This window comes from Callorhinus ursinus, unplaced genomic scaffold (genome assembly GCF_003265705.2).
Source record: "Callorhinus ursinus isolate GAN/ISIS: 27379988/994484 unplaced genomic scaffold, GSC_fseal_2.0 scaffold16, whole genome shotgun sequence".
Classification (NCBI taxonomy): Eukaryota; Metazoa; Chordata; class Mammalia; order Carnivora; family Otariidae; genus Callorhinus; species Callorhinus ursinus.
The window spans coordinates 26,899,712-26,922,767 of NW_027397078.1; the positions used below are offsets into that span (position 1 = coordinate 26,899,712).

General features: G+C 38.0%; 1 long non-coding RNA gene across 1 annotated transcript in view; it reads left to right on the top strand.

Annotated features, from left to right (window-relative positions):
* LOC141374323 (uncharacterized) overlaps positions 1–23,056 on the top strand; it is a 409,949-nt gene that overhangs the window by 188,162 nt on the left and 198,731 nt on the right. Inside the window, exon 3 of the long non-coding RNA XR_012381100.1 lies at positions 12,159–12,232. This is a non-coding gene — a long non-coding RNA (uncharacterized lncRNA). The remainder of the gene's footprint in view (positions 1–12,158; positions 12,233–23,056) is intronic.

The following is a 23,056-nucleotide window of genomic DNA, read 5'->3' on the forward strand; positions in this document are numbered from 1 at the left end:
AAAATAGGTCAACACCCCGACATCTAATACTAAAACTTCCGAGTCTCAGAGACAAAGAGAAAATCCTGAAAGCAGCTCGGGACAAGAGATATGTAACCTACAATGGTAGAAACATTAGATTGGCAACAGACCTATCCACAGAGACCTGGCAGGGCAGAAAGGACTGGCATGCTATCTTCAGAGCACTAAACGAGAAAAATATGCAGCCAAGAATACTATATCCAGCTAGGCTGTCATTGAAAATAGAAGGAGAGATAAAAAGCTTCCAGGACAAACAAAAACTAAAGGACTTTGCAAACACAAAACCAGCCCTCCAAGAAATATTGAAAGGGGTCCTCTAGGCAAAGAGAGAGCCTAAAAGCAGCAAAGATCAGAAAGGAACAGAGACAATATACAGTAACAGTCACCTTACAGGCAATACAATGGCACTAAATTCATACCTTTCAGTAGTTACTCTGAATGTAAATGGGCGAAATGCCCCAATCAAAAGACACAGGCTATCAGATTGGATTAAAAAACAAGACCCATCCATATGCTGTCTGCAGGAGATTCATTTTAGACCCAAAGACACCCCCAGATTGAAAGTGAGGGGGTGGAAAACCATTTACCATGCTAATGGACACCAAAAGAAAGCTGGGGTGGCAATCCTTATATCAGACAAATTAGATTTTAAAACAAAGACTGTAATAAGAGATGAAGAAGGACACTATATCCTACTTAAAGTGTCTATCCAACAAGAAGATCTAACAATTGTAAATATCTATGCCCCTAACATGGGAGCAGCCAACTATATAAGGCAATTAATAACAAAAGCGAAGAAACACATTGACAGCAATACAATAATAGTGGGGGATTTTAACACCCCCCTGACTGAAATGGACAGATCATCTAAGCAAAAGATCAACAAGGAAATAAAGACTTTAAATGAAACACTGGACCAAATGCACTTCACAGACACATTCAGAACATTCCATCCCAAAGCAACAGAATACACATTCTTCTCTAGTGCCCATGGAACATTCTCCAGAATAGATCACATCCTAGGTCACAAATCAGGTCTCAACCGGTACCAAAAGATTGGGATTATTCCCTGCATATTTTCAGACCACAATGCTTTGAAACTAGAACTGAATCACAAGAGGAAAGTCGGAAAGAACTCAAATACATGGAGGCTAAAGAGCATCCTACTAAAGGATGAATGGGTCAATCAGGAAATTAAAGAAGAATTAAAAGAATTCATGGAAACCAATGAAAATGAGAACACAAGTGTTCAAAATCTTTGGGATACAGCAAAGGCAGTCCTGAGAGGAAAGTATATAGCAATACAAGCCTTTCTCAAGAAACAAGAAAGGTCTCAAATACACAACCTAACCCTACACCTAAAGGAGCTGGAGAAAGAAGAGCAAATAAAGCCTAATCCCAGCAGGAGAAGAGAAATAATCAAGATCAGAGTAGAAATCAATGAACTAGAAACCAAAAGAACAGTAGAACAGATCAACGAAACTAGGAGCTGGTTCTTTGAAAGAATTAACAAGATTGATAAACCCCTGGCCAGACTTATCCAAAAGAAAAGAGAAATGACCCAAATCAACAAAATCATGAATGAAAGAGGAGAGATCACAACCAACACCAAAGAAATACAAACAATTCTAGGAACATATTATGAGCAACTCTATGCCAACAAATTAGATAACCTGGAAGAAATGGATGCATTCCTAGAGTTGTATCAACTACCAAAATTGAACCAGGAAGAAATAGAAAACCTGAACAGACCTCTAACCACTAAGGAAATGGAAGCAGTCATCAAAAATCTCCCAACAAACAAAAGCCCAGGGCCAGATGGCTTCCGAGGGGAATTCTATCAGACATTTAAAGAAGAATTAATACGTATTCTCCTGAAACTGTTCCAAAAAATAGAAATGGAAGGAAAACTTCCAAACTCATTTTATGAGGCCACCATTACCTTGATCCCAAAACCAGACAAAGACCCCATCAAAAAGAAGATTTATAGACCAATATCCTTGATGAACATGGATGCAAGAATTCTCACCAAAATACTAGCCAATAGGATCCAACAGTATATTAAAAGAATTATTCACCATGACCAAGTGGGATTTATCCCTGGGCTGCAAGGTTGGTTCAACATCTGCAAATCAATCAACGTGATACAATATATTAACAAAAGAAAGAACAAGAATCATATGATCCTCTCAATAGATGGAACCAAAAAGCTTTTGGCAAAGTACAGCATCCTTTCTTGATCAAAACTCTGCAGAGTATAGGGATAGAGGGTACATACCTCAATATCATAAAAGCCATCTATGAAAAATCTACAGCGAACATCATTCCCAATGGGGAAAAGCTGAGAGCTTTTCCCCTAAGGTCAGGAACACGGCAGGGATGTCCACTATCACCAGTGTTATTCAACATAGTGTTAGAAGTCCTAGCCCCAGCAATCAGACAACAAAAAGAAATCAAAGGCATCCAAATCGGCAAAGAGGAAGTCAAACTCTCACTCTTTGCAGATGATATGATACTGTATGTGGAAAACCCAAAAGACTCCACCCCAAAACTGCTAGTACTCATACAGGAATTCAGTAAAGTGGCAGGATATAAAATCAATGCACAGAAATCAGTGGCATCCCTATACACCAACAACAAGACAGAAGAGAGACAAATCAAGGAGTCGATCCCATTTACAATTGCACCCAAAACCATAAGATACCTAGGAATAAATTTCACCAAAGAGGCAAAGGATCTGTACTCAGAAAACTATAAAGTACTCATGAAAGAAATTGAGGAAGACACAAAGAAATGGAAAAACGTTCCATGCTCATGGACTGGAAGGACAAACATTGTGAAGATGTCAATGCTCCCTAGAGCAATCTACACATTCAATGCAATCCCCATCAAAATACCATCCACTTTTTTCAAAGAAGTGGAACAAATAATCCTAAAATTCGTATGGAACTAGAAGCGACCCCGAATAGCCAGAGGAATGTTGAAAAAGAAAAGCAAAGCTGGTGGCATCACAATTCCGGACTTCCAGCTCTAATACAAAGCTGTCATCATGAAGACAGTATGGTACTGGCACAAAAACAGACACATCGATCAATGGAACAGAATAGAGAGCCCAGAAATGGACCCTCAACTCTATGGTCAACTCATCTTTGACAAAGCAGGAAAGAATGTCCAATGGAAAAAAGACAGTCTGTTCAACAAATGGTGTTGGGAAAATTGGACAGCCACATGCAGAAGAATGAAACTGGACCATTTCCTTACACCACACACAAAAATAGACTCCAAATGTTTGAAAGACCTAAACGTGAGACAGGAGTCCATCCAAATCCTAGAGGAGAACACAGGCTGCAACCTCTTCGACCTCAGCCGCAGCAACTTCTTCCTAGAAACATCGCCAAAGGCAAGGGAAGCCAGGGCAAAAATGAAGTATTGGGATTTCATCAAGATAAACAGCTTTTTTTTTTTTAAAGATTTTATTTATTTATTTGAGAGAGAGAGAATGAGAGATAGAGAGCATGAGAGGGAAGAGGGTCAGAGGGAGAAGCAGACTCCCCGCTGAGCAGGGAGCCCGATGTGGGACTCGATCCCGGGACTCCAGGATCATGACCTGAGCCGAAGGCAGTCGCTTAACCAACTGAGCCACCCAGGCGCCCAAGATAAACAGCTTTTGCACAGCAAAAGAAACAGTCCACAAAACCAAAAGACAACCGACAGAATGGGAGAAAATATTTGCAAATGACATATCAGATAAAAGGCTAGTATCCAAAATTTATAAAGAAGTTATCCAACTCAACACCCAAAGAACAAATAATCCAATCAAGAAATGGGCAGAAGACATGAACAGACATTTTTCCAAAGAAGACATCCAAACGGCCAACAGACACATGAAAAAGTGCTCAACATCGCTCGGCATCAGGGAAATCCAAATCAAAACCTCTATGAGATACCACCTCACACCCGTCAGAATGGCTAAAATTAATAAGTCAGGAAACGATAGATGTTGGTGGGGATGCAGAGAAAGGGGAACCCTCCTATAATGTTGGTGGGAATGCAAGCTGGTGCAACCAGTCAGGAAAACAGTATGGAGGTTCCACAAACAGTTGAAAATAGAGCTACCATACGATCCAGCAATTGCCCTACTGGATATTTACCCCAAAGATACAAATGTAGGGATCCGAAGGGGTACGTGCACCCCAATGTTTATAGTAGCAATGTCCACAATAGCCAAAATGTGGAAAAAGCGAAGATGTCCATCGACAGATGAATGGATAAAGAAGAAGTGTATATTATGCAGCCATCAAAGGGAATGAGATCTTGCCATTTGCGACGACGTGGATGGAACTGGAGGGTGTTATGCTGAGTGAAATAAGCCAATCAGAGAAAGACATGTATCATATGACCTCACTGATATGAGAAATTCTTAATCTCAGAAAACAGTGTTGCTGGAGTTGTTGGGGGTGGGAGGGATGGGGTGGTTGGGTGATAGACATTGGGTAGGGTATGTGCTATGGTGAGCGCTGTGAATTGTGCAAGACTGTTGAATCACAGATCTGTACTTCTGAAACAAATAATGCAACATATGTTAAGAAAAAAGAAAAGATAGCAGGAGGGGAAGAATGAAGGGGAGTAAGTCGGAGGGGGAGACGAACCATGAGAGACGATGGACTCTGAAAACAAACTGAGGGTTCTAGAGGGTAGGAGTGTGGGGGGATGCGTTAGCCTGGTGATGGGTATTAAAGAGGGCACATTCTGCGTGGAGCACTGGGTATTATGCACAAACAATGAATCATGGAACCCTAAATCAAAAACTAATGATGTATGGTGATTAACATAACAAGAAAAAAAAAGAGACCTTCATCTAGGGGAGCCTAGGTGACTCAGTTGGTTAAGTGTCTGCCTTCGGCTCAGGTCATGATCTCAGGATCCTGCATTGAGCTCCCTGTTCAGTGGGAGCCTGCTTCTCCTCTGCCTGCTTCTTCCTATACCTGCCACTTTCCCTACTTGTGCTCTCTCTCTATGTGATAAATAAATAAAATCTTTAAAAATGTTAAAAAAAGAAAAGAAACATCCATTTAGAAGATCAAATAGCAGATGTGAAGACATCAGACATTAAGTTTAAAAAATAGGAGTAAACATTCTTATTTATAAACGCCTTGCCTATCTCTCTTTAATAACTTTTTCAAATTTATCCTAAATTAAAAAGAAGTATCTACAAACTCTTAAGTGATTTATTTTGACTTCTATTTTCTCTCAGTTCTATTTGTCAGTTGTTATTCTCCTTTATCTTATTATGTGACTATTATGGTATCACTCTTCTATAATGAAGCATGTTTTGAGAGGCCTTTTGAATGATAGAGGTATGAAAATTTCAAAGGTCTTCATCAAATTCAGCCAAAGGCAGGGGGAAAAAATATGAGCCATGATCCTCAAAGCCCAATTGGTTTCATGTATTCTAAATTTAATTCACATCTCATGGCTTCATCCTTTTTACTCATTTAAAAGTATCCTATTCATAGACTCCATAATCTTATTAAGATCTGGAAAACATTTTTCATACTTTAACTCCACTACTGAAATACTCTTTCTTATTGCCTATAAAATCTGGCACAATCTTAGTCCTCAAAAATTCATACCTAAAGAAATTTCCAGTGTCAAATTTAACCACTTTGAGTATTATGCTCCCGATATTTTAAATGGCTTTCACTTAAATTTCATCCTGAATCATTTAAGGCCCTGAATTGCTAAGTTGAACAACAGTATAGCATGCTTTTTCAATATACATTTTGTGTTCGTAGGGCCTTCTGATAATATATCTATATAGAAAACCCCGACTCAATGTTTTTTATTTAACTTTTAGCCAGGCTATCATTCTCTGTCCTTGGTCCCAATGGTCTTTTGCGAGTGCCTTAATTGAAAGTCTGCCCTTGTAGGTGTTATGCCCTTTGAGCCTATTGATAGGAGCATTCTGGAGTGAATCAAATGCACTATCTTATGACAGGTCTGTAACTTCTTCCCTCTCTTCATAGCTCTACAGAGAGAAAACAACTAATATTTTGAGTGACCTTCTGTGCTTCCAGTTCCCATCTGTTGTGGCCTGAAATTACCATCTAAATTCTTGCCATGTGAGGACCTGCAGGGTGCCCCTTGATCTGTCAACCAAGCATGAGCAGTTACACAAATAGCATACAATTTCAAAGGCAGACAGGCTGGTAGAATCAGGTTCCATTTGCCCGTTCTTTTACCATATTAGGGAACTAAGCTGTTCCTGTCTACTGCCCTCAGACAGAGGCCTTTTTAAAATTCTAGTAAACCTGATGCCAGGCACTTGCCAGCAAAGTCTTGGTCTTGTTAACTGATAGAGGTAATGAAGTCCATCTGAAACCAAGTTTCTTATGAGCAATAGGTATCTCCATTTTCAGATCAAGTTTTTCATGTTTTAAATTAATTTTTTCCTGACTATAATCGTGATATCTATATATTGTGGAAAGTTTGGAAAAATACATAAGAGAATAAGGAAGGAAGTAACAAACACTTAAAAACCAATACCTACAGATAACCAGTGTTAACCTTTTACCATATTTTCTTTCAACCTTGAGATTTTACTCTGTGCACAATTTTTATAACATTATATTATAAACATATTCATTTAAAGGAATATTTTGAAGCATTATTTTAATGAATGCACCTTAGCCCATTATCTGAATACACTGTAATTAATTTAGTATACTATTATTAATTCATTCACCCAATATTGGACATTGTACAGTTAGGTTTCCAATTATTCAATAATGATAAATAACCCTGTCAAAATATTCATTGGCCTAATTATTTCCTTAAAATAGGTATCCATGTTCATCTTTTAAGTTCTTAACAGTTTCTCAAATTGCTTTCCAAGAAAGCTGTAATACTCCCACCTATATGCTAATTTTATAGGTGAAAAATTATATCTTACTATTCCACTTCCTTTTAATAAAAATTTGGTTAGTATAGAGATCATTCTGTATGCAAATCAAGAAAAAAAAGAGTAGGAATGGTGACTTTGACTCTCATCATGGCCCACCCATGGGGATAGGACAATGCCCACGACTTTCCACAATCATCTTCTCTGAGGTCTTGTCTAGTGGCCAGGGAGCTATAAGGAGAGACTTCTCTGGAAGCGGACTTCTTAGAGTGTGATAAAATCACAATTCATATTTTATTAGCACTCTTCAGTTTATTAAGTCCCTTTACATCAATTGTCATAGTAGATTCTCAAACAAACCTACAGATGGTGTTCTTGTGGAGATACCCGAGTCCCTATGCTCCTAGGTTTCTCAGGTCTTCCATTTCCCCTAGCTTCTCTGACCATGGAGGTGTTCTAGGCCGGCAAGTAATAGATCAGGGGCTTGAAATCTAACTCCAAATATAATACTTTTTCTTTCTGTTACATTCTTTCTGTTGTACCATAGTCCTTATTGCAAAGGCAGATACACTGAAAGAGCTTAAGGTTCAGAGCCCCTCAGTTGCATAGGTTCTTTCTTAGGTCATGTGCCTAATTCTGTATTTGTAGTTTTGTAGCTTTTTTCTTAAAGAGGGCCCCTAAATATATAAGCTTCAGGGCTACACAAAACCTGGATTCACCCCTTCTCCACAGATACTAAGAACATAAATACAGCTTCCAGAGGTTCTGGGGTAGGAGAAAGTGTTAGAAATGTCAAGGTTGGGGTGGAGAGGGCAAAATATTACTAGATTGTGGGCTGTGAAACTTGTAATGCCAAATATAAGGGGCCCAAACAAACATGACACTCAGTAATGTCCCTTTCTCGAGCAACAGATTCAATAATTTTCTTCAGAAAAATCTTGGGTCATTGGCCTCCTCAGGAACAAAGCTTAGCTGATGTATCCAAAGTACTGAATCAGGACCCAGGGACCTCAAGGTGGGCAGAGTGGAGGCCCTGCCCCACTGAAGAACCTTCCTTTCCCTGTTGAATTAGAAAAAGCATAATTGATAGAATTAGCATTCTGTATTTATTGGGCTGATTTTTATCTATATCTAAATTTGTATGTTTTGTCCAGTGCCTGATATGTGGCCTGTCTGAAAACAGGAAAGATGAATTACCAGATTAATTATTTAGGCCTCTGGCCACTAGTCTAATCACTTCTAATCATTTCTTGATTTGAAACCACTGTTCTTCCTCTGAATCATCATTATCTGTCATCGAATACTTTTGGATATCAACATGATAGTATGGATTTCACATATTTTATGTGCCAATTAAGGAATGAAGGCTCATGTAAATGGTAATATACTAAATTTTATGTCAAAGTAAAAAGTCTTGTTTAGATTTCAAATGTACATCTGTATGTGATCTCAGCACCCCAAAGTTCTTTGTTCTCTTGACCATCCAGTCAGCCTGGGCAATCTCCAACTCTGGGGAAACTCTCTTATCCATTCTCTTAACTTTTCAAAACTCTCAAGTATGTTTGCAAAAGTCATGGAATCCTAATGATTAATTACTTTTCAAATTCCTTTTATCTCATTCTAGGTGAACACTTCATTTCCTTTGTTTTGACTCCTTTATTCCATTCCTTACACTCATTTTCCAGTCTTGCCCTTTAACTTCCCTCAAGCTCCCCTTATTACTTTCCCACTGCCTATCTCAGTCACTCTGACACAAAAATATTTTTTCCTTCTTTATTAAAGGAAAAAAGTGTTCTTTTCCTTTCTAAAATTTAACCTTTCTCTCTTCTTGAATACCAGACTCCATTTTGTCCAGGAGTTCAACCCTCTCCCTTTTATCTGCAATTCTCACACTTCCCAAGGGTCTCTTTTTCTCAGCCTACGGATGTTCTGATTGCTCTTTATCTTCCCAAAGCATATTCCCCTATAAGTCTCCTAAGGGCTACACATATCTATCAGCCTTCCTTCACCTCCATAGTTATAACTTAAGAATAATCTACACTCACTTTCTCTGTGTGCACTTGCAATTTACTTTTCAATCCACTTGAAACTCATGTCCTTCAAAACTTTTCTCCCATGATCACTGCACTGTTCTCTAGCAATATACCACCATCATTGCTTGCTACTTCTGTAGCCAAATTTCCCACTCACTCTTCAAGCAATTTCACTTCTCTGATGAAATAGCACCTACGACAGTGGTTCTCAACTTTGGCTGCATTTTGGAATCACTTGGGAAGCTTTTTAAAATTTCTGATCCCCAGGCCACACCTCAGTCCAATTACATGGAAAATTCTAGGGATGGGACCCAGGCATTAGCAGTTTCCTTATCTCTCCAGTGTGCGGCCATAGTTGAGAACTCTTGTGCTAACACCTTATCTTTGGTTTCCATACCAAAGTGCTTTCCTAAATGTTCTGGCATGGAGGCAATGTGATGTTGGAATCTGACAAATCTGAGTTTGAATGCTGATTATACCACATATTATTTATGGGACTTTCTGAAAGTTATTTAATGCCCATGCATCCCATTTTCCTTATCTGCAAAGTTAGGATACCAATACCTAACTCAAAATTTGTAAATATTAAATATATTTAGTACATAGTAGGCCCTCAGGACAGGTGCTTTCTATGGCTCTCTGACTATTCTCTCACATATGCAAAGTGTTCTTGCTCCATCTTCCTCCCAAAACCATACCATTCCCTTCCTCCCTCTTTTCTCTGTCTCTATCTGTATTTTCTCCCTTACCTTTAAATTTTAGTCCTAGTCAAATGATTCCTCTCTTTAGTTCCCTAGGCCAACTTCCCTCCTGTGCTCTGTGCTCCTTTTCCAAGTCTTTGTCAGACATCTCCTGATGTATGTAGCCTAGGGTTCTTGCTTTGCAAACCACAGAAAGTAAGTTTTATGGATTTAAGTAGAAAAGCAACCAATTAAAAATATATTTTCTGTCTCTCAACATTCCTGGGAAAGCTGGAAAACCAGGTTGGAAAACTGGCAAGATTGTAGGGAGGTTTCATAGCTGGAACTCTGGCTGAAATCATTCAGCAGAACCAGTGTGGTGACAACAGTACTACTGAATGCTGAATATTGAATACTGTAATTTCTAATGGATACTGGATCCTGCCACTACCATCACCTCCAAAAGAATTCTCCCCTGGCCTTGCATTTTTGAATCACTGACTTCAGATTCAAATCCCAGGACAGTCATGTTTTTTTGGCCAAGCCTGGTCTCACAATTGTACCCTAGCAGCAGGAGAGTCAGAAAGCAAATATTTAGCTTTTTTTGCTTCTGTATTGGGAAGTGGGCTCTTCTTTCTAAAAAGACTTACACAGCAGGGAACTTCCTCAATGTGGGATGGACATTCAAAAAAGGCAAATGCCCACTATAATGTCCTATAAATACCTCAACCTTACTATGCCTCAAACAATCTGACTTTTACCCCACCCTCACCACCACCCCTGCCCAAACTGGGCTTGCCAGTTGGTTTCCTTATTCAGCTGATATCACAATTCTCTGATATTTCTTGAGCAATTTCCATATTGTCCAGATTTGCTTCTCCTTTTCTCCAGGCTAGATCCTACTTCTTCAATCTTCTACATCTATATCCACCTGCATCAAATGCACATGATGGAAGCCTTCTCATCCTTCAAGACTCATGTCAAAAATCACCTCCTCGGGGCACCTGGGTGGCTCAGTCATTAAGCATCTGCCTTCGGCTCAGGTCACAATCCCAGGGTCCTGGGATCGAGCTCCGCATCGGACTCCCTGCTCCGCGGGAGGCGCGCTTCTCCCTCTCCCACTCCCCCTGCTTGGGTTCCCTCTCTCGCTGTGTTTCTGTCTCTGTCAAATGAATAAATAAAATCTTTAAAAAAAAATTACCTCCTCCATGGGCCTTCTCTGATCCCTTAATTAGGATGCCTTTTCCCTTCCTCTGTGTTCCCATAGCACTAAATTTTGCACTTACTTAGTTGTTTATTTATGACCCTCCCTTACTATATTGTTAAATCTGAAATCAGGGGTGCATTCTATGTAATTTTGCCTTCTCATTACCTAAACCCAGTGCCTTGTTCATTACCTAAACCCAGTGCCTTGTACATAGTAAGTCACTCAGAATATGATTTGTTAGTTGAAATGCTTCATGCTAAAGTTTTTCCCTATCATAGATAATTACACATATCACCAAATCAAAGACACCATTGAATATAAGCTGCATTGTTGTTTTATGTGCTACTAAATTTTTAAAATGCCAATAAAACCATGATACAGTGTTCACTGTAAGATGCATCCTGATTTGTTAGATATAAAGATGTGTAAAATATTGTACCTTAGAATTTATGAAATACAATATTTATCATTGTGGTTATAATAGCCATAGAATTTATTCTACAAAGCCATTAGTTATGGATAATTTGCAGTATATTAAAAACAAATAATTATTTGGGGTTAGATTCTCTCAAACCCTGTAGCATGGATACTCACACTAATCCATATATGCTTCATTTATTTTTGATGTTATAAATTTGACAAATGTCCTCTCTGTTATCCGAGACATTTTAAGTATTATGACATTTACATTATCATAGTATTCTTTAGGCATTATGGCTTGGGTCTAAAATTTATGAGGCTACTTTTAAATTACATGATTCCTGTGTCAGGGTCCTGACATTTGAGAAAGTGGCTATTTCACTTGTTTCTTCCCTCTCTAATCCGATGTTGTGGGAGGGGCTTAGAGAGAAGCTCAAGGCTCATGACCTGGTATGGGGGCAGCAGCAGGGAAGAGGGGAATCCTCTGCAAGTGGCTAGACACAGGGAAGTTCTGGCATGGGCAAGTTTCCTGGGAGAAATCACCTCACCAAGAGATCCACAGATAGTGTATGTATGTGTTTTCTCGGTAAAAAGAAAATGTTGCCCAATGTGAAATCTGTTGTTTTTAACTTGGCTTGGCTCAGGGTGCTCTTGATCATGCCTCTGACAGCCCCAACTGCACACAGATAATAAGAACTACGCAGATATTTCAGCTCAGTTTCGCTAGAGCATTGAAACAGGAGATGAATGAGTGGTGATATGTTCATTAAAAATGGTTTTTAAAAATATTCTATTGCTTATTCTTTGGTTTTGCTTCAAAAATTATGGACAAATGGAAATGCTTTCAATTTAGTGTTCACTTTTTCCTTTTTCTCCCCCCTCCCTCCTTTCCCTAGGCCAAATCTAATTGATTACACCTTTTGCCTGGTAAATAAGGCAGGGCCCTGCCCAGAGTTCCTCTCCTCCAGAGGTGGGTAAGTGAATTTATCAACCTTGTGTCCATCCCATCCCCCATTCTTCCCACAAGGCTACTTAAAATAACTGTGGAGTCATTGTACCAGAGGCTCCCTCAGCCGGGGAGCATAACAAGATTTCATAACAAGGCAAGTGGGGAACAGGCTCTTCTAGGTGAAAATGAAGCTTCACTGCCTATGTTTTGTTTAACCCCAGCCATTTTGTCATTTAAAAAAAACCCAGGGCTACTCTGAACCTTGGTTTGCTTGAAGGTTTCTGTGAAGGTACTCAGTGGATATATTAACAAAAGCTCATTTAACCAAAATGCCATATATATCTTGGGAAGCAAAGAAAGCTTTTTTTTTTTTTTAACACAGATGTTCTCTGAAAATATTGACATTTTATTTCATTATTTAAATTCAACTGCAAGTATCTGGACCCTCAGACTGACATTTATTTTGCTTGATTTCTCCTTCACCAGAAAGAGAAAACATTAAAGATCTCTCTCCACACTTTCACAAGCAACTTTCACAAGGGTAATAGCTGTTGACATCTGCTTAAATTTGGGAGTAATTTGTTCCTTACATAACAATATTTCAGAAAGCACCAGAGTGCAGGACAGAGTGCGCTTGTCAGAAACAAGGCTTTTAGTATGGGAATAAATTATTTAAATCACATTGCTTTCTGAAGCCCAGAGGACAAAGCTAAGGAGGTGGAGGCCTGGGGAGTGAATGAGATTTAAAGTCTCTAGACTTCAGCTGGAAAACATCTTGGGTGCAATCCGTTATTTTGGGAGCTTTTAACTCTGATTTATGGTTAACCCATAGTTCATGTGATTTGATATTTTCAGTCCTATGACTGCAGTGTCTTCAAAGAAGTCTGTAAACCCGTCTTTCTCCAAGTGTAGTCTTGGGCCAGCAGCATCAACATCACCTGGGAACTTGTTAGAAATGCAAATTTTCAGTCCCTACCCAGACCTGATGAATCAAAACTCTGGGGTTGGGGCCGGTCAATCTGTATTTTAACAAGGCCTCCAGGGAATTCTGTTATACATTCAAGTTTGAGAAACACTGGTCTAAGACAATGGTCTTATCTGAATAATTTTCCTAAAGAATATCTTTTCTCCCGTGTAATGATAATTAGAACCTGGTTTATCAGGTAAATAACCATCTTGTCTATTCCCATCAAATTTATCTACAAACAAGTACCACTTGAGAGTAGTCAGGTGTATAAAGTTTAAAGTGATCCTTATATGCAGACAGTAGAAAGCCTGTTTGGTACACTATTTTGTTATACATAATTCTAACACTGGTCCATATTATAAGTAAATTATTTGGGAAATCTGAGGGAAGCACACCAATTACAATTTCAAGCATCCTGGAAGATGGAGGGCTTCCTAAAATTTAACTACTCCCATACATACAGTTTATGCCTTACCATCTATGCCTTTGCAAATACTGTTCCCATTGCCTAGAATATCATTCTTCCTTTCCTACCTGCCTTACTCCTTCTTCTTCAGTCCTGAGGAGGCCTTTCCTCAACCCCTAAACTGGCACCTGGTCCTTAGCTTGTTCTTAACTTGTAACAACAGGAGGTATTATAATTGTTTTCTTGTCTCTCTGTGTATTAGCTATAGCTGCTGCTTGAGTGAAGGGCTATCTTTAATAACTGTGTACCTCAGTGCCTAGCACAGTACCTGGCTCAGATTGGGGCTTAATAACATTATGAATAAATGAATGAATTAAAAACTACTTACCCCATATACAGGCAACTTGTCATGCTCAGAAATTAAAATGTTATTTATGTTCTCAAATGTCACCTCTGTAGGATAATCTCTCCTTTAGTTTTAGTTTTTGTTCATTAGAAAATAAAACAGTCCAGGGATTATATCAGCAGTGTACTATATTTTATATAAAATATTCCAAAGATATGAATGAGGGTTTAATAGATTCCTAGGAGAGCTAATTTCAAAGGACTTTTTTTTTTAAGAACTGTCACACCCTGTTGTTTTATTTTACACAACTGCATTCATCTACCTCAGGCTAAATGTGCATATCAGGAATCTTTCACAGTTTTAAACAACGAGAAAAGTAGTAAGTGTTTCAAAAGGAAGTTGAAGGCAGAGATATCATCTCAGTACCTAATAAGGTGATTGGATGAAAAATTAATGCTGATTGTCTGGAAGCTAGATAAAATGCAGAAAAAAAAGCTCAGTAGTCTAAAGAGAACCAAAATGAAAGGGATAAGCACAGTTAGATGAAACAAATTAATGAAATAATGTAAATAAACATAGAGGGCCAGGTGTCACAGACTGTTATTCATCAACTAAATATGTTGGGGAAAGCTGCTGTGATGAATACTAAGAAATAATTTGCACAGCAAGTTCCAAAATATTCACAACTTGAATTTTATTGCATTTATTGCATTTTACTGCATTTTGGTTCTTCAACTCTAGTGGATTAGAAGACATCTTTCTCCCTGTCTGATATGTGTCTAAATGAGTGTGAACTAATTGGCCAAATGGGTAATTTTTTTTCAGGACACTGAACACAAATACTAATGGGTAGGAAGGATTGGCAACCCACCCCATCTCTGAGGTCATTTTGGAAAATCTGCTCTTAAAACAAATGCAAGATCAGATTTCAAATGTTGTCCAGTGTCCTTTCCTGAAAGAATAGTCTCGGTTTAAAAGATGGCATGCAAACAGGGTGTAGCTTGGATGGCGTGATGCTAGGGAACAAAACTATTCAATTTTAGTACTTCCAGCTCTTTATTGCTAATATTCTTGGGTGTTAAACCCAGGGAAGCAAATGGAGGAGGAGGTGATTGTGTTGGAAAGGAAAGGGAAAGTTCTTGTGTGAATGCCTAATATTTGCTAGGACTCAGAAATGTAAGAATGATTCAAGTACTCTGTTGTATAGAACATCATTAAGAGAACTTGTCCTGTTAATTGAAAGACAGAAGTTTCTTATTCCGTTTTTCCTGAGAGGCAAAGGAATTTAACTCCTTATGTCAGAACTAGAGAAAAGGGTAGTTTTATAAAAAGACTGGTTACTCATTTGGGAATCAATATGTCAAATCAGGACATTTCCTTAAATAGGAACACCCCAGCCTACTAAGGCTAATGCTGGCCTTAGCTGGATTTCATTGAGAGGTTCAGCCAGTCACTGCTACCCCATTTCCTCTCCATTATTTGTGCCCACCTACTCCTGGCAAATCAGAATATAAACCTGCTCATGAAAGTCAAAAGTCATTGTGTGTTCATCACTGTCCTCTCCCACACTCTTCTTCACACTCTAACCTAGACATACCAGGGAATTGGGGGTTGGAAATTTAGCACACTGTTTTTGACCTGGGTCCTAATATAATATTTTGAAACCTAGAGACAAAGGTTTACATAGGGCATGGAGGCTGATGTATTAATTATCAAATAAGAACTGATAGAAAGGGTGGATTTGTACTTTCAGGGTTTGGGAAATGAGATTTTATTCAAATTTATTGTTCTAATTGTGTGATCTCATTAAAAAATTACTACCAAGCACCTGTAAAGTAAAAAAGTTTGTTTATAAGAGTGTGTAAAATCAAATGGATTTATTATTTAGGACTTGATCTCACCAAAACATGGAAGCTCAGTGACTTTAAGGAAATTAGAATTTGACTTCTTCCATAGTCTAACCTGCCTGGTACACTATAAATGCATTTTCTTTGACAGGTTTATTTTTTCAGCTATTTTGAGTTTAATTGGGGTCCTCTGTATAAACCACGGACAGCTTTGGGAAATGTGGCTATTATTTATAGAACACCACAAGCCTACACTGTATTTTCAGTAGAACTTAAATTGGACCGAATCTCTCATGCTATCAGCTCTGTATTCTTTTTGGGGGAAGGAAACTGCATTTTTTTTGCCTTTGTTTGTAATATTAGAAAATGAAAAGAAGCTTTAAAATGTATTTTGATTTAATGAAAGAAGTGGAGAAAAAGAAAGGAAACAAGTAGAATAATGGAGTTTTGAGCCTTTTTTTCCTAAGAAAATATACTATCACTAAATTACACAGAACAAAATTGTTACAACAGGCTCCCGTATTAGATGTTCACAGGGAAAACAGATTAGAGAACAGCCAGACACCCCGCTGTGAGAGTGAATTCTTTTGGAAACTCTGGAAGGCAGAGGGAAAAAAATGAGTTATATGAAGATGTGAGATATGTTTGTGGGGGTGGGAGATGAGAGGTCTATGAAGAGAAAGGAGACAGCATTAGGCTGCGAGAATGTCACAAAAAAATAAGACACAGAGTCACAAGTGGGCGAAGAGAAAAAGAGAAACGCCTAATGGAAAACACTAAGGGAAGAGGCGGGCCAAGAGGAGGAGGAAGCTTACCCACAGAGTACATTTGTGAGTATGAAGGGATTTAAATCATCAGTATTGGGGAACATTCTCTGTGGGGTCAGAGGCAAGATAGAATGTGCTTCACACACACAAATGGGCCTCAGATCACGCCATGTCTCTAATTATAAGGTTCTAGTTGGATGTCTTTGTATACATCTGGTTGGGACTGTGAGGCAGGGCTGGAATGAGCTCAAGAGCAGAAAGGGACTATAAAGACGACTAGGCCTGAAGCTTCAGCTCTCTTATGGTAAAGTTTCCTTGATCCCTGTTGAAAAGCTTTTTACAATCCTCTAATTATTGCTCCATTTTCCAAGAGTATCTGGGAAATAGTATAACAAAAACACTATAACTGGTCCATCTGATAGGCTCCAGAGAAACCTCAACAAATGTCTATTTGGGAGAGAATGAAGATTAAAAACTATCCTCAGGGTCTTAATTAAATGTTATGTTAATTTTATGAATTCTAGGTTTACATATGAAACCACTGGACTTGTAATGATAGCTGACTGGCAGAAACACTGTCCTTGGCTTTCTGTGATGCAGGATGATTATCACACTCTTCTTTCATCCTTACTACCCTCCACCCTCAAATAGCCATGCTCCTTATAGTAAGGAGACTTCTGACATTCTGCACAGCCTTTTATGGAAGCAGACAAACTTGCAGAGTAGGCTTTGAAGGAGGAAATTTCATAAGCTTGACCCATGTATCATCACTAAAAATTGGACCTGGAGTTTATCACGATTATGTGTTCACTTTCTTCTTCCCTTTCTCCATCCTTTGATTCTTTACCCAGACCTACAGAATCAGAATCTCCACTTGTGTATCCCAGAGATTTGGCTTTTGTAAACATTCCCATAATCCTAATGTGGTCAGGCCAGCACTGGTCTTGTGAACATCCTTAGAGGTTTCCAGTGTTCACAGAGGGGTTACAAAACAAGACCTACTTTCTGCATATGTGTCTGACTAATCATAGATGATTTTGAGTGCCTCCAAATATCTCCCCTATCTTTGGGTTGATTTTTAAAATATATTTGGCAGTGGACAAGACCTTTCAAATTACATCTAATAAAAAGGTTCTTTTTTTTCCTTTTATTATATTTAAGTTGTAAGTGGTTCATACAAGATAACTTAGTAAGAACAGGTGAGGAGGGGAAGGGTAAAAAGGTACCTGATGTACATGATGGGGCAAGGGGGCATCATCTCCCAGAGGGAATGGGCACATTTTGGTATATTCTTCATAATCCCACTAAGGGTTGAGCTTAATCAAAAACTAACAGTTTATCTAGTTTTAAATAGAAGAGGGATGCTAGAATAAGCTTAAGAGACACATACTTAGAAAATTAATGAAAAGGACACTTTGCAGTTACATAAGTCCAACAATTTTACAAGACCTTAATAGAAAGCCAAGAAAGCAAAATTCTTAAGATGTCCCTCTCCGAAATAACTATCTTGGACATGGCACACACTGCCCAGTACACAACCATGGGATGAATAAAAGATGAACGTGTTGTAAAAGGCTTAGGAGATAGATAGATGGTATTTACATAATGATGTAAATTTGTACATAATGATGGAGAGTAGTTTATTTTTTGAAAGCTGATAATACTAACACTTATGAAAGAAGTAGTTTCATGTTAATTTTGAGTTCTTCAAATTTGGACAGTTTTTTTCAAAGGAAAAAAATACATTTTCTACTCTTAGAAAGATCATAGAATTAGATAGCAATCACATTCTTTCTTTCCTAGGATCTGGGTGGTTTTCATCATTGCCAAACCCTAAAATTGAAAATCTCATAAAAATGAATTTTAATATTTTACTGCAAATTGCTATGCCATAGATGAATTCCAATTAGCCTTCTTTCTCTATATTTAGGAAAAAGAGCTGCGGGCGGGGGGAAGGGGGACATAATTCTGGACAGTGGCCAGGAAAAAAAATGCAAAAAATTATACTGAGCACAGATTTGCATAGTTTTACCATCTGTCTTTGATGATTTAGATTTAGCCATGCTTTAAGAAGGGGGACTATGTCAGATACCCCTTAAAAGTTTTTTCCAGAATTTTGGTTCTCAATCAGGTAATTTACACAATTAAACATTGAAAAAATAGAATAAGGAAGACTTTGGAATGACTGGATACCTCTCTTCAAATATGCAAAATGTTGGCAAGTGGTAGAGGAAATAGCCTTGCCCTAGCTCTAGAGGACTGAACTGCAATGAGAAGTTTTAAGTTACATGAAAGAGTAGGTCTACTCAATAAAAGTAATAACTAGCTCACAACTAGCGCTATCCTCTAGTTAAAATAGATTGTCATGCTGATATTCAGCACAATTTTCCTAAAATTTTATAAACAGTCTGTTGGTTGTCAATGATATTGCAGAAAACTGCAGTGAGTGGGAGGCTGAATTCAAGGTAACTTTTCAGATTACTTCTGAATTAAGGCTGGAAGGGAAGGCAAGGATCTTAGGCTGGGTTGCACCAGAAGTAGACTCACTGGCAAGAATTTAAATGCAAGTGGTTTATTGAGAAAGTGATCCCAGGAAGTATCAGTAGGAAGGGGGTGATATGAGTCTTACTAGGAACCTCTGGAACACACTTCAGAATTGTCCTGGCCAAAGGGTAAGGAAGCAAGGGTATCTATCTTTCATTCTCATCTCTCCTGACTGGGGACTATTCTCTGGGACATGAAATCCCCAGTACTCCTGGTCTGCCCTGTGCAGATGGAGAATCGTGGGTCCTTGCATTGGAATGTTACTGATGTGCATGGAATAGCTGACAAGTGTTGAAGGGATATGACTTGGGCTTGACAATATCTGCTATAGTCATAAAGCAGTGGCAGTGGAGTTAGGTTGATCTGGATTTAGTGCTTACTTCTAATTAGACAACTTACGTAGCCTCTCTGGGTCTGCAAGTCATAGATAATATAGGTACCTCACAGAGTGATTGTCAGAATTAAATAACACATTTAAAACACCCAACACATAGAAGGAAATTAAAAAGGTAGCTTTTGTGGGATGCCTGGGTGGCTCAGTCAATTAAGCATTGGACTCATGGGTTCAGCTCAGGTCATGATCTCAGGGTCATGGGATCCAGCCCTGTATTAGGCTCCGTGCTCAGCAGGGAGTCTGCTTAAGATTCTCTCTCCCTCTTCCTCTAAAATAAATAAATAAATCTTTAAAAATAAGAATAAATAAATAAAAAGGTAGCTTTTGTTATTATAAGAATAAATCTTGCTTCTCAGATCCAAAATGAGCCCAATCTTGGGCTGCCTGGCTGGCTTAGTTGATAGAGAGTGTCACTCTTGATCTTGGGGTTGTAAGTTCAAGTCCCACATTAGGTGTAGAGATTACTTAATACATCAAAAACTAGTGATGTAATGTATGGTGATTAACATAACATAATAAAAAATAAAAATTAAAAAAAATAAGTTTGATTCAGCTAAAATAAATAAATAAATAAACAAAATCTTAAAAAAATAAAATGAGCCCAATCCAAAAATAGTAAGACATTAAAATCATGAATGCAGGCAAGAGACTTTACGGGTAATACAAATGCTAAGGAAAAATTAAAACTACCATAAAATTTAGTCAGAAATTATTTTTCTTTCTACATGTAGGAACTAACAAGTATTTAATATTTATTAACTATCAAGTAAATGTCTGGCACAATTCACAATGAATATGCCTATATATTCAAGACTTGGCTTAAGCAGCATTTTCCTAGGTCACCACCTTTGTAGTTGAGAATGATAGAATTATTGTGCAGCTAGACTAGGACAGTTCTATGCTTATGTCCAGGATTGCCTAGATGTCTGGCACTGACTCTTGGGTAAGATATGGGCAGTGGCTAACTAATGATTTGCAACATGCTGTTTAAAGTTTGAAACTCTCTGGCAGCACATAGAGCCAGTTTATTTAGTTTTTTTTATTATGTTATATTAATCACCATACATTACATCATTAGTTTTTGATGTAGTGTTCCATGATTCATTGTTTGCGTATAACACCCAGTGCTCCATTCAGTATGTGCCCTCTTTAATACCCATCATCAGGCTAACCCATCCCCCTATCCCCCTCCCCTCTAGAACCCTCAGTTTGTTTCTCAGGGTCCATAGTCTCTCATGGTTCGTCTCCCCCTCTGATTCCCCCCCTTCATTTTCTTCCAGTTTTATTGAGATATAATCGACCTATGACATTGTATAAGTTTAAGGTGGATAACATAATGATTTGATATGTGTATATATTGTGAATGATTTTCACAGTAAGTTTAGTTAACATCAATCACCTGACATAGTTACAAAATTTTTTTCTCATAATAAATTTTAACATCTACACTCTTAGCAGCTTTTAAATATGCAATACAGCATTGTTAACTATAGTCACCATGTTGTACATTACATCCCCAGAACTGACTTATCTCATAACTAGAAGTTTGTATCTTTTGACCATCTTCACCCATTAACCTCCCACCCCCACCACCTCTGATAACCACCAATCTCTTCTCTGTTTCTATGACTTCGGTTTTATTAGATTCTACATATTAGTGACATCATACAGTATTTGTCTTTCTCCTCCTGACTTCTCTCACTTAGCATAATGCCCTCAAGGTTCATCCATGTTATCACAAATGATAGGATTTCTTTCTTATTTATGGCTGAATAATGTTCCAGTGTATGTATTATACTATATCTGCTACCCTACCACCCAGGAATTGCAGCACTAGGTATTTACCCAAAGATTACAAAAATACTGATTCAAAGGGATACATGCACCTACAATAGCTAAATTATGGGAACAGCCCAAATGTCAATCAACCAATGAATGGATAAAGAAGATGTGGTATATATATAATGTAATATTACTCAGCCATCAAAAAGAATGAAATCTTGCCATTTGCAATGGCATAGATGGAGCTGGAGAGTACTATGCTAAGCAAAATAAGTCAGTCAGAGAAAGACAAATACCATATGATTTCACTCATATGTGGAATGTAAGAAACAAAACCAATGAACAAAGAAAAAGAGACCAATGAAAAACCATATTCTAAAATAAAGAGAACAAAGTGGTGGTTGCCAGAAAGGAGGTCAGTGAGAGAGTGGGTGAAACAAGAGAAGGGGGTTAAGAGTATACTTATCTTGATAAGCACTGCATAATGTATAGAACTGTTGAATCACTGCATTGAACACCTGAAACTAATATAATACTGTATGTTAATTATACCGTTATTTTTTAAAAATAAAAATAAAAAATAAAAAAATGGACCAAAAGTAACAAAATTATTTAGAGAGTGTTTTCACTGAGTTAAAAAATCCAGGAAACTATTTAATCAAAACCCTGTTTGCTTCTTCGCAGCCACAGTGATGTATTCCACTTTTGAAAATGCAAGCAAAGCAATTTAAGTCTTCAAAAAAAAAAAAATGAGCCAAAGACCTGAGTATACATTTCTCCAAAGAAGATACACAGATGGCCAGTAGATACATGAAAAGGTGCTCAACATCACTAATCATCAGGAAAATGCAAATCAAAAGCACAATGAGCTATCATCTCACCCTGTTAGAATGCCTAAAATCAAGAAGAGATAACAAATGTTGAGGTGTAGAGAAAAGGAACCTCTTATACACTGTTGGTGGGAATGTAAATTGGTATAACCACCATGGAAAACAGTATGGAGGCTTCTCAAAATATTTAAAATGGGACATCATATAATCCAACAATTCCACTTCTGGGTATATATCCGAAGGAAACAAAATCACTATCTCAAAAAGATATCTGCAGTCCCCATGTTCACTGCAGCATTACTTACAAAAGTCAAAACATGAAAACAATTTAAGTACCTATCAATGGATGAACGGATAAAGCAGATATAGAAGCAGACCCCCACTGAGCAGGGAGCCCAATGCAGGACTCAATCTCAGGACCCTGAGATCATAACCTGAGCTGAAGGCAGATGCTTCAGAGACTGAGCCACCCAGGCACCCCTATTTTAGCCTTTCTGACAGGTGTGCAGTGATACCTTATTGTGGTTTTGATTCAGATTTCCCTGATGATTAGTAATGTCGAGCATCGTTTCATTTCTCTGTTGGCCATCTTTATATCACCTTTGAGAAATATCTGTTTATGTCTTCTGCCCATTTTATAATTGGATTATTTGATTTTTTAATGTTAAGTTGTATAAGTTCTTTATATATTTTGGATACTAACCCTTTATCAGATTGTCATTTGCAAATATCTTCTCCCATTCAGTAGGTTGTCTTTCAGTTTTGTTGGTAGTTTCCTTTGCTGTGCAGAAGCTTCTCATCTTGATGTAGTCTCAATAGTTTATTTTTGCTTTTGTTTCCCTTGCCTCAGGAGACATATCTAGAAAAATGTTGCTGTAACTGATGTATGAAATATTATTGCCTGTGCTCTTTTCGAGGATTTATATGGTCCTGTGCTCTTTTCGAGGATTTATATGGTTTCA